The sequence below is a fragment of the Muntiacus reevesi genome, chromosome 3 (genome assembly GCF_963930625.1).
Source record: "Muntiacus reevesi chromosome 3, mMunRee1.1, whole genome shotgun sequence".
Lineage (NCBI taxonomy): Eukaryota > Metazoa > Chordata > Mammalia > Artiodactyla > Cervidae > Muntiacus > Muntiacus reevesi.
In genome coordinates, this window is record NC_089251.1 from 184,502,063 (window position 1) to 184,511,990 (window position 9,928).

The 9,928-nt window shown below is 40.6% G+C and overlaps 1 non-coding gene across 1 annotated transcript; it reads right to left on the reverse strand.

Annotated features, from left to right (window-relative positions):
• Positions 1–9,113: 9,113 nt before the first annotated feature.
• Positions 9,114–9,220, reverse strand: LOC136165629 (U6 spliceosomal RNA). The gene has a single exon (XR_010662634.1). It is a non-coding gene; the product is annotated as a U6 spliceosomal RNA (small nuclear RNA).
• Between the last annotated feature and the right edge of the window lie 708 nt (positions 9,221–9,928).

Sequence of the window (9,928 nt, forward strand, 5' to 3'; positions counted from 1 at the left end):
ATACGCCTACAATGTAGGAGACCTGGATTCAATCCCTGGGTTAGGAAGATCCCCTGGAGAAGGGAATGGCCACCCACTCCAATATTCTTGCCTGGAGAATTCCATGGACTATATAGTCCATGGGTTTGCAAAGAGTTGGACATGACTGAGTGACTTTTATTTCACAGCTCAATTTGGTTGCCATTTCAGTTTCTGTTCAGTTCAGTTCAGTTCAGTTGCTCAGGAGTTTGCAATGGGCTCATTGTGACCCCATGGACTGCAGCACGCCAGACCTCCCTGTCCATCACCAACTCCTGGAGTTTACTCAAACTTATGATCATTGGGTTGGTGATGCCATCCAACCATCTCATCCTCTGTCGGCCCCTTTTCTTCCTGCCTTCAATCTTTCCCAGCATCAGGGTCTTTTCAAATGAGTCAGTTTTTCGCATCAGGTTTTCTGTACTCTGTGCCAAATATTCTTACCAAGGAGATTGGTTTTGGACTGGACACTGTGGGGAAATGGTCTGTGGGTCCCTGAGAACGTCTGTTACACTGCACTTGGGAGTGGGCTGTGATTTACCATTCAGATGAGAGCAAATAGCTCTCATTTTGAATGGCATTGATATATCAGCTCCTGTTCCTTGTGCTTAACAAATATTGACTCTAACTCTTATAACAAGACAAGGTACTATTGTTTTCCTCATTTCACAGATGGGACCTAGATGTGGGGAGCCGAATGAACTCCCCCAGATTTCTATTGCTGGTAGGTGGCCAAACGGGATTTGAACACAGGCACATGGGTTTGCAAACACACACATACATACACATATATACATGCTTTTATAAAATACATATTTTTAACCCCTGGGAAACTTTGCCCATCTTATAAATTTGTTTGCTTATTTGTTTACACTTTGCCTTTTCCCTGAAAGTATTTAAGGCAGTTTACAAGGATGTATAAAACTTGGCAGAAAAACTTGAAAGGGAAAGAAGTTCAGACTGCAGTTTTCTATATTTGCCACAAGAGGGAAGTATAGTATTAGAGAGCACCTGTGTGCGACCCAAGTCGCTTCAGTTCTGTCCGACTCTGCGACCCTATGGAATGTAGCCCACCAGGCTCCTCTGTCCAGGGGATTCTCCAGGCAAGAACACTGGAGTGGGTTGCCATCCCCTTCCCCGGGGGATCTTCCCGACCCAGGGATCGAACCCACGTGTCTTGTGTCTCTTGCATTGGCAGGGAGTTCTTTACCACTAGCGCCACCTGGGATGCTACTAGCTAGTTATACCACTTGGATGTCAAATCTTTAGAAGTCACAAAGTAGAGCCAAATTTTCATAACTTGCAAAAGCAGCTTACTTTAAAGCATAATCATGAATTACAAATGACCATGGCTTTTATCAACCTGAGATTTATCATCAAACTAATTCAACTTTTTTTCTTAATTGAAGTATAGTTGATTTACAAAGTTTCAAGTGTACAGCAAGTGATTCAGTTAACTGAATCAGATTCTTTTTCAGTTTCTTTTCCATTATAGGTTATTAGAATATGTTGAATATGGTTCCCTGTGCTATACAGGAGATCCTTCTTGTTTATCTATATAATATACTGTAGTGTGTATCTGTTAATCCCTAATACCCAGTTTGTCCCCCCCCCCCCCTTTGGTAACCATAAATTTGTTTTCTATGTCTGTGAGTCTATTTCTATTTTGTAAATCATTTCATTTGTATTTTCTTTTAGGATTCCACATGTGAGTGACATCATATGATATTTGTCTTTTTCTGACTTCGCTTAATATAATCTTGAGGTCCATCCATGTTGCTGCAAGTGGCATTATTTCATTCTTTTTAATGGCTGAGTAATATTTCATTGTGTATATGTACCACATTTTCTTTATCCATTCATCTATTGATATATATTTAGGTTGCTTCCATGTCTAGACTGTGTGCTTGCTTCCCTGGTGACGCAGATGGTAAAGAATCTGCCTGTAATGCTAGAGACCTGGGGTTTGATCCATGAGTTGGGAATATCCCCTGGAGAAGGGAATGGCAACTCACTCCAGTATTCTTGCCTGGAGAATTCCATGGACAGAGGAGCCTGGTGGGCTACAGTCCATGGAGTTGCAGAGTCAGACACAATGGAGTAACTAACACTTAAACACTTATAAACAATGCTGCTATGAGCATTGGATGCTTATATCTTTTTGTAATTCAGGTCTTTGCCCAACAAAATAAATTTTCTATATAATTCAAGGATAAGAGCAGAAGACAGGATTGCTAAACTTTAAGATTTCAGTGAGATTCTTATAAGTTCTTCAGTGTAAGTACAGCTATTATTTGACTGTTAGAGAGAAGCATAAGGCTAATTATGAATAATAGGATTATAGTTTTTGTTTTTATTCCAGTAAAGATTAGTACATTAAAGTGGTGGAATTTTGGACTTCCCTGGCTGTCCAGTGGTTAACACTCTGGGCTTCCAGTGCAGGGGGCATGGCTTCCATCCCTGGTTAGGGAACTAAGATCCCTCATAATGGCACCCAAAAAAAAAGTGGTAGAATTTTTTTTCCCCCCTGGATTGGGAAGATCCCCTGGAGAAGGGCATGGCAACCCACTCCAGAATTCTTGCCTGAAAAATGCCATGGACAGAGGCGCCTAGAGGGCTATAGTCCAACCGAGTGACTAACATTTTCACTTCATACCATAATTTACACTTGAAAATATATGTTTCCAAAGACACTGTAATTGTTTAAATGATTGCCCTCCCCTTCTGCCCCGCCACCCCCCGGCTTTTGTATTAGCCCAGTGTCATCCTGCAGTTGAGAGAAGCCTTGTCAGAGGCTAATCTGGAGAGGAGTATCTGCAATTTCAGGTCCATCTGCTGGGGCATGGAAGCATGATGGGGCACGGGGGGTCCCCTGAGCAGGACGGCACTCTGGCCCAGGCAGTTTCAGCCTTTGCCTAGGTCTCTGTCTGGTCCTCCCCACTAAGGACCTTGAGTCCCCCCTTCACGGTCAGGCTTTCAGCCTTGCCCTAGGCAGCTGGTAGCCAGGGAACCTGTGCTGGGTCTGCCCACTCCAACCCTTCTTCCCTGAGAACTAGACCATGGTTCCTGTCCTCCAAGGTCCTGCTGCTTGTGGTCAGAGATGATGATAATCAATCACGGTACTTAAACTCAAAAACTTAGTTTGTTCTGGTCTCTGCACCAGACATTTTACAAGTATTAACCTGTTAAGTCATATTCCTTTTTTCCAGATGAGGAAACTAAGGAGCAGAGAAGTTAAGTACTTTACCCACATTCATGCTACTAGTAAACTGCTAGAGTTCAGACTCTGGGTTCCAGAGTCTGAATTTTTTTCTGATGAACCAGCTCCTCCCAATGGATACCACTGCTGCCTCATCTGACCGCCAAAGGCATTAGGTAACATCTGGTCCCCAAAGTGCCAAGTTAGCATAATTCTGTGCTATGCCATTTGCTGTTTCTGCCACATGGGGATTCCCACTCACCCTTTAAGACTCAGTTTAGGGAACATTTTTCTCAGAAGCCTTATCTGATTCTCCCTCTCCCCTAAACCCTCCAGCAGACGTGACCACTTCCCACCAACTGGGCTTTCCTCTTTGCTGTCATATTTGTTGCAGTTCTAATTGCTTCCAGGTCTGTTTCACCCCAACTCCACTGGGCACTTTTGAAAAAGTATTTGTGTATTTGACTTCACAAATTAGTGAAGCAGCAATTAGTGAGCACTTCAATGTATTAAGAAGGATGTTTAGCATAGAGGTTATCTCATTTAATGACAGCCCTTCAAGAGAGATATTTTTATCCTCATCTTACAGACAAAAGTGGAGCTCAGAGAACAGATACCAATTGAAAAAACTGGACTTGAACCCGGGCTTGTCTGATCTCCAAGCCTATGCATGTAACTATTAGACTCCATGCTTTTCTTTGACAAATGTGATAGAAAATGATATGCTGTAAATTTATTTAGTTAAAACAGCATCTGTTATTCAATAACAGACTTTATTCAAAAGTGTAACAAATAATGCAAGTTAATGGCTCGAATTCAAGTAGCTAGAAGAGTTATGAGCTGGGGTTTACACTAGGGCTGCTGAGGCCAGGGGCAGCTGCCCTCAGTCTTTGTGGCCCATGTTTGAAGGGCAAGATCTTTCTCAGACCAGGTTTTCTTAACCGATAGATCAGGCTGGAACCACTGACTGCCTGAACCAATCACGGGATGGCGAGGTCTTTGGCCCTCACGGAACCACCAGCCTTGGGCATTTGGTTGATGCCTCTGACCATGTGAGGACCTCGGTGAGCAGGTCCCTCTCCTACCCAGATTCCCTCCCACTTTCTGCTAGCTCTGTATCCTATGATGTACCACAGAGGAACCTGCCTAAGAGTTGCTTCAGCGTCTTTGGAAAACCATTCCAGCAAGAGTATCTATTTCTCCTCTGAGGATGAATCTGATCTCTGGAAATAGACAAGTGCCAACTCTGATGAATGAATGGTTGATCAAGCTGAATGATATTACAATGGGTCACAAACGATGTCCGACTTGCAGGTAATTCAAGTGATTTTCTTGTAAGGATTGTCGTAATCTGCTTCTGAAGGCATTTTCTGAAGACTGGTTCCAAAACTATTTTTGAGCAGCGGCTACATCGGCTGCATTACAGGGAATGACTTTTGGAAGTAAAAAACTCACTTAAAGTGTTTTCAGTACAGAATTTCTGATAGAAGTGTCAGTATATCCGTCACAGGGCTTTCCAATCATCCATGTGTTTTGTGATTGGTATTGCCTGAATAGCTGTTTGGATCTAAGATTTAAAATGTTAGTTTTAACAAATGATAGAGTAAGATTTTGGGTGAAGATAAGATAATCTTGTCTCCTTATGTCAAAAGCAGGTTAGATTTGACAGAAGCTACTGGAGTGTTATGGGCTTCCCTCGCAAATCAGTGGTAAAGAATCGCCTGCCAATGCAGGAGACACTGGTTCAATCTGTGGGTCAGGAAGATCGCAACGCACCCCAGTATTCTTACCTGGAGAATCCCACGGACAGAGGAGGCTGGTGGCTGTGGGGGTCACAAAGCGCCAGACTTGACCGAGTGACTGAACAACAATAACTGGAGTGTTACATCATAAATACATCTATTTACCTTTATTTCTTTAAGATATACATGGGAATTTTATACTTGTCTGCTATTTTCAACTCAAACTGCATATTCTGACCAAACTGAGTCATTAAGAAAAGTAGATGGAGGGTAAAATATCACAAAAGTTGATTTCTTTTCCTTTAATAAAATCTGTCTGTGACAAGGAATCCCTCATCTCATAAATTGCTGACATTGATGATAGTCAGCTGGATGTGAAAAAAAAACAACATTATTTTGTCCAAGTCAACCAGTCTTTGAGCATTTCATGTACTATATGCTATGTTGAGTATTAGTTTCATAGTTTTTATTTTTAAATTTATTTTGGCCACTCAGATTGTGGGATCTTAGCTCTGCTACCGGGAATAGAACCTAGGCACCCTGCAGTGGAAGCCCGGAATCCTAACCACTGGACCACCAGGGAATTCCCAGTTTCGTAGTTTTTACTCCGAGCTTTATTTTGTAAGAATTCCAACTTTAGCCTTTTTCAACTTAATTTCAGAACTAGAGTTTGAGGAAAGCATATTAAAATGGGCTGTGCGTTCTGTACAGTGGTCCTCCTTCCTCCTTCCTTTCCTCTGTCCTGACACGACAGTTGTGATGAATAGAAACAGCGCAGACTGGACCCGGGGAGGCTGGAGAGCTAGTCACTGCAGTGACTCCCGTGTATCGATCTATATTAGCCAAATCTTAAATACCGTATCATATCACTTACACATGGAATCTAGACAAAGAAACTTGTCTATGAAACAGAAACAGGCTTGCAGGCATCGAGAACAGACTTGTGTTTGCCAAAGGGGGACGGGAGATAAGAGAAGAGTGGATTGGGAGTTTGGGATTAGCAGAAGCAAACTATTACATGTAGACTGGATAAACAACAAGGTCCTCCTGTATATAACACAAGGAACTATAATCTATATCCTTCGAAAGTGAAATTCGCTCAGTCGTTCAACCCCATAGACTATAAAGTCCATGGAGTTCTCCAGGCCAGAATACTGGAATGGGTAGCCTTTTCCTTCTCCAGGGGATCTTCCCAACCCAGGGATCGAACCCAGGTCTCCTGCATTGCAGGCGGATTCTTTACTAGCTGAGCTATCAGGGAAACCCCAATGCATCCTGTGATAAATCATAATAGAAAAGTGTATGAGAAAGGATGTATATGAATGTATAATCTGAATCACTTTGCCGTATAGCAGAAACTAACACAATTTGTACATCAACTATCCTTCTATAAAACAAGTTAAAAAAATATTAGCCAAGTCTTTTAACATCTTTTGGCCTCAAATTCCTTCTTCATAAATGAAGACTTCAGGAAAACTCTAAAGCAAAAATGTTTTTTATTTTAAAGTTTACATCACTAATATATTATCCCTTTTCATAGAAGAACAAATGTCTAAGTGTGTTGACAGTCTTTGGTTTGATAGACAAGTCCAAGATGACACTTATTTGCTTGTATTTATTCTATTCTAAAGCCTGAAATAGTTTCTCTTGCCCAATTAATTCATAGAACATCAATGGTCCCTTAAGGACAGTGAACCATGAAAAATTTCTATTTCCTAGTTATACCTGTATCATACTGCTTTATTCTTTTCATGGTAAGTGGGGGGCATTGATTTCTGTATTTTTGCTTTTAATAATTCATGGATGTATACTACCACCATACACATACTTACAAGTGTGTGTGCAGATGAAAGTGGCATGTCAATAAGGAATTGTTTTATTCATAGGTGTATCCTTGGCAAAGAGAACAAGGTCTGATTTCCAGGTAGCATGCTAGGTCCTTGAGATATAATAAAACACTTTAAAGATCATCCTAACTGCAACTCTTATTCAACCTAACTTATAATTATTGAAAGTTTACCTAAAACAGTTACTAAGATTCATCTGATTGCTATAGGACCCAGTTAATCTATTTTCAAGACACTTAGCTAATATGTTTTGAAGATCAAAAAACATTCTAGCTTTGACTGCATAGAATTTTCCAGAAATATACTGCTCTTCATAGAGATTTGTAATTTAGTTTTTGAGATCACTTAGAAGTTAGCTGAATGTAATTCTTTTCTCTTTGACCTAAAGGGATGTTAGGGATGGTGAATTTTAATAAAATGCTAAGATGTTTTCTGAAGAAAAAGGAAAATTTATTCACATAATCATAAAATTTCCAACTATAAGGGGAACAAACTCAAAATATACCTGGAATGAAATAAATATCCCTAAACAAATATTTCCTCCCAAATAAATAAATAAACTGTATGTACATTTAAGTTACAGTAGTAGAAGTAATATCTACTGATTCTACTGTATAGTGAACATTTTAAGGGATACTTGGAATAACATGTCCATTAGAGATTGTTGTTGCCATTCGTCCATCCAGAGAAGTTGGACCAGGGTGGTTAGTGAACAGATGCCCTATTTTATAAGGAGGAGTTTATCCAATCTGATGCACTTAATTTGGAAGAAGAGATTGATAGAGGGCATGATAGATCTTATCATGTGGAGAGTGAAAGTCAAAGTGTTAGTTGCTCAGTCACTTTGGGACTCTTTGCGGCCCCATGGACTGTAGCCTGCCGGGTTCCTCTGTCCATAGGTTTCTCCAGGCAAGAATACTGGAGTGGATAGCCATTCTTTTCTCTAGGAGATCTTCCTGACCCAGGGATCGAACTTGGGTCTTCCGCATTGCAGGTAGGTAGATTCTTTACCATCTGAGCCACCAAGGAATCCCCTTATGGAGAGGGGAACATCTTATGTGTTGTTCCAGATGGAAGCGCCAAGCTCACAAGCGGAAGTTAAAGGAAAATAGATGGAGGCTCTGAGTTACGAAGAGGCTTCTAACCCTGAGAGCTGTTTTACCTGGAGTCGAAAACTGTGAGGCTGTGGCATCTGGGTCAGAGCCTCCCTTAATAGGTTGCAGCCTGATGGCTCTGTGACGTGATTTGAACACTGAGTTATATTTCATTTAGAGTATCCGTTTCCAATTGATTTGTGAGTTTATTTATAGTAATAACAGTCTTGATAATGACACAGCAGTTTCTCATTTAATATAATGAATGAATTTACATTCAGTATAATGAAAAAGAAAGGTGAAAAAAATGTTTACTTAGAAAGTTCAGTTTAAGAACAAGATGAAATATTCTGAGTCAGCTATGTGGAATTTTCAGGGACATATCACTGATTTTTTCATTAAAGGCAGTCTCCAGCCTATAGCACTGGTGCACTTTGAAAAGTGACTTCAAGAAAGTGACATTATCCTCTTCTTTAGACAATCTTCCTTTCAAAGGTCTATTAATGTTATTTTCCACTCTTCCGAGGGACCTTCCTGGTGGTTCAGATGGTAAAGAATCTGCCTGCAATGCAGGGGACCTGGGTTCGATCCCTGGGATGGGAAGACCCCCTGGAAATGGCACTTGAATGGGAATTCCCACTGCAGTGGGAATGGCAACCCACTCCAGTATTCTTGCCTGGAGAATCCCATGGACAGGGGAGCCTGTCAGGCAAAGTTCAGGAGGTCACAAAGAGTCAGATATGACTGAAGCAACTTAGCACGCAAGTAAATTTATGGTAGAAAAAGCCCATTTTCCTTTAAACTAGGTTCTATTTATAAATACATATCGAAATAAAAACAAGAAGGCAATGTATAGTTTCAAGTTTATTAACAACATGTAAATTGCTAATGCTTTAAATTATGTGATATCTCAAAATTGAGTCTTTTAGTCATTTGTATTACTTGGGGGAAGTTCTCTGTATTTTCAGAAACAGCAAAGCCTTGTTCATGTGGGATAATGTAATGTAATTCCTGGAGAGCTTTTCATATCTAATATAATTTTTAAAGTTCAAAATGACTTTGAATTAGGTAGTTCGAATTACCCTTTGAAAGGGTAGTTATTGTTATCATTCCCATTTTATTGATGGTGATTCTGAGGCTTGAAGGCTTAAGTAATGTGGAAAGTCATATGTTCCAGTAGGAGGCTGGGAGCTGGATTCTTTTTTTTTTTTTTTTAAATATGGAATGCTTCACGAATTTGCGTGTCATCCTTGCGCAGGGGCCATGCTAATCTTCTCTGTATCGTTCCAATTTTAGTATATGTGCTGCCGAAGCAAGCACAGGAGCTGGATTCTTAAAAAACTTTTTATTTTTTATTGGCGTATAGCCAATGATATATTAACAATTTTGTGACAGTTTCAAGTTCACAGCAAAGAGATTCAGCCATACCTACACATGTATCCATTCTCCCCCAAACGCCCCTCCCATCCAGGCTGCCACATAACATTGAGCAGAGTTCCCTGCTATGGATAACCTTGTTGATTATCCATTTTAAATACAACAGCATGTACATGGCGATCTCAAACTGCCTAACTCTCCCTTTTAGGGGCTGGATTTTTGGCCGTGTTCTGTGGGCTGAACAGAATACCAGAGGTAAAAGGATGAAAAATGCAGTTTCTAAAATAATGTCAACTGTGACCATACCTTGTGCTTAGTCTAGACATCAGCCTCAAGACTATCTGGTTATAAATGTTACTAAACAGATATAACCAGGGAATCCTCTTGTTTTCCCTGGAGTGATCCTCAGTTTCTCTATGAGCACTGGTTATCCATCTGAGATGCAGTTCTCTGTTTAGATGTTTTCAAAAACTTAGAGAAAAATATCAGGTGTTTCTGCTTCTAAGGTCCTTGTTCCCTCTCCTACTTCCCAAACTTTCCTCCTCTCTCCACAGCTCAGACTTCCTTTTGAACACGAAGGCAGCAAGAACCAAAAGCCTGAGGATCTGAGGGTTCATTACTAAGCCTTCCTCTGAATCTCTTCTGCAAGAT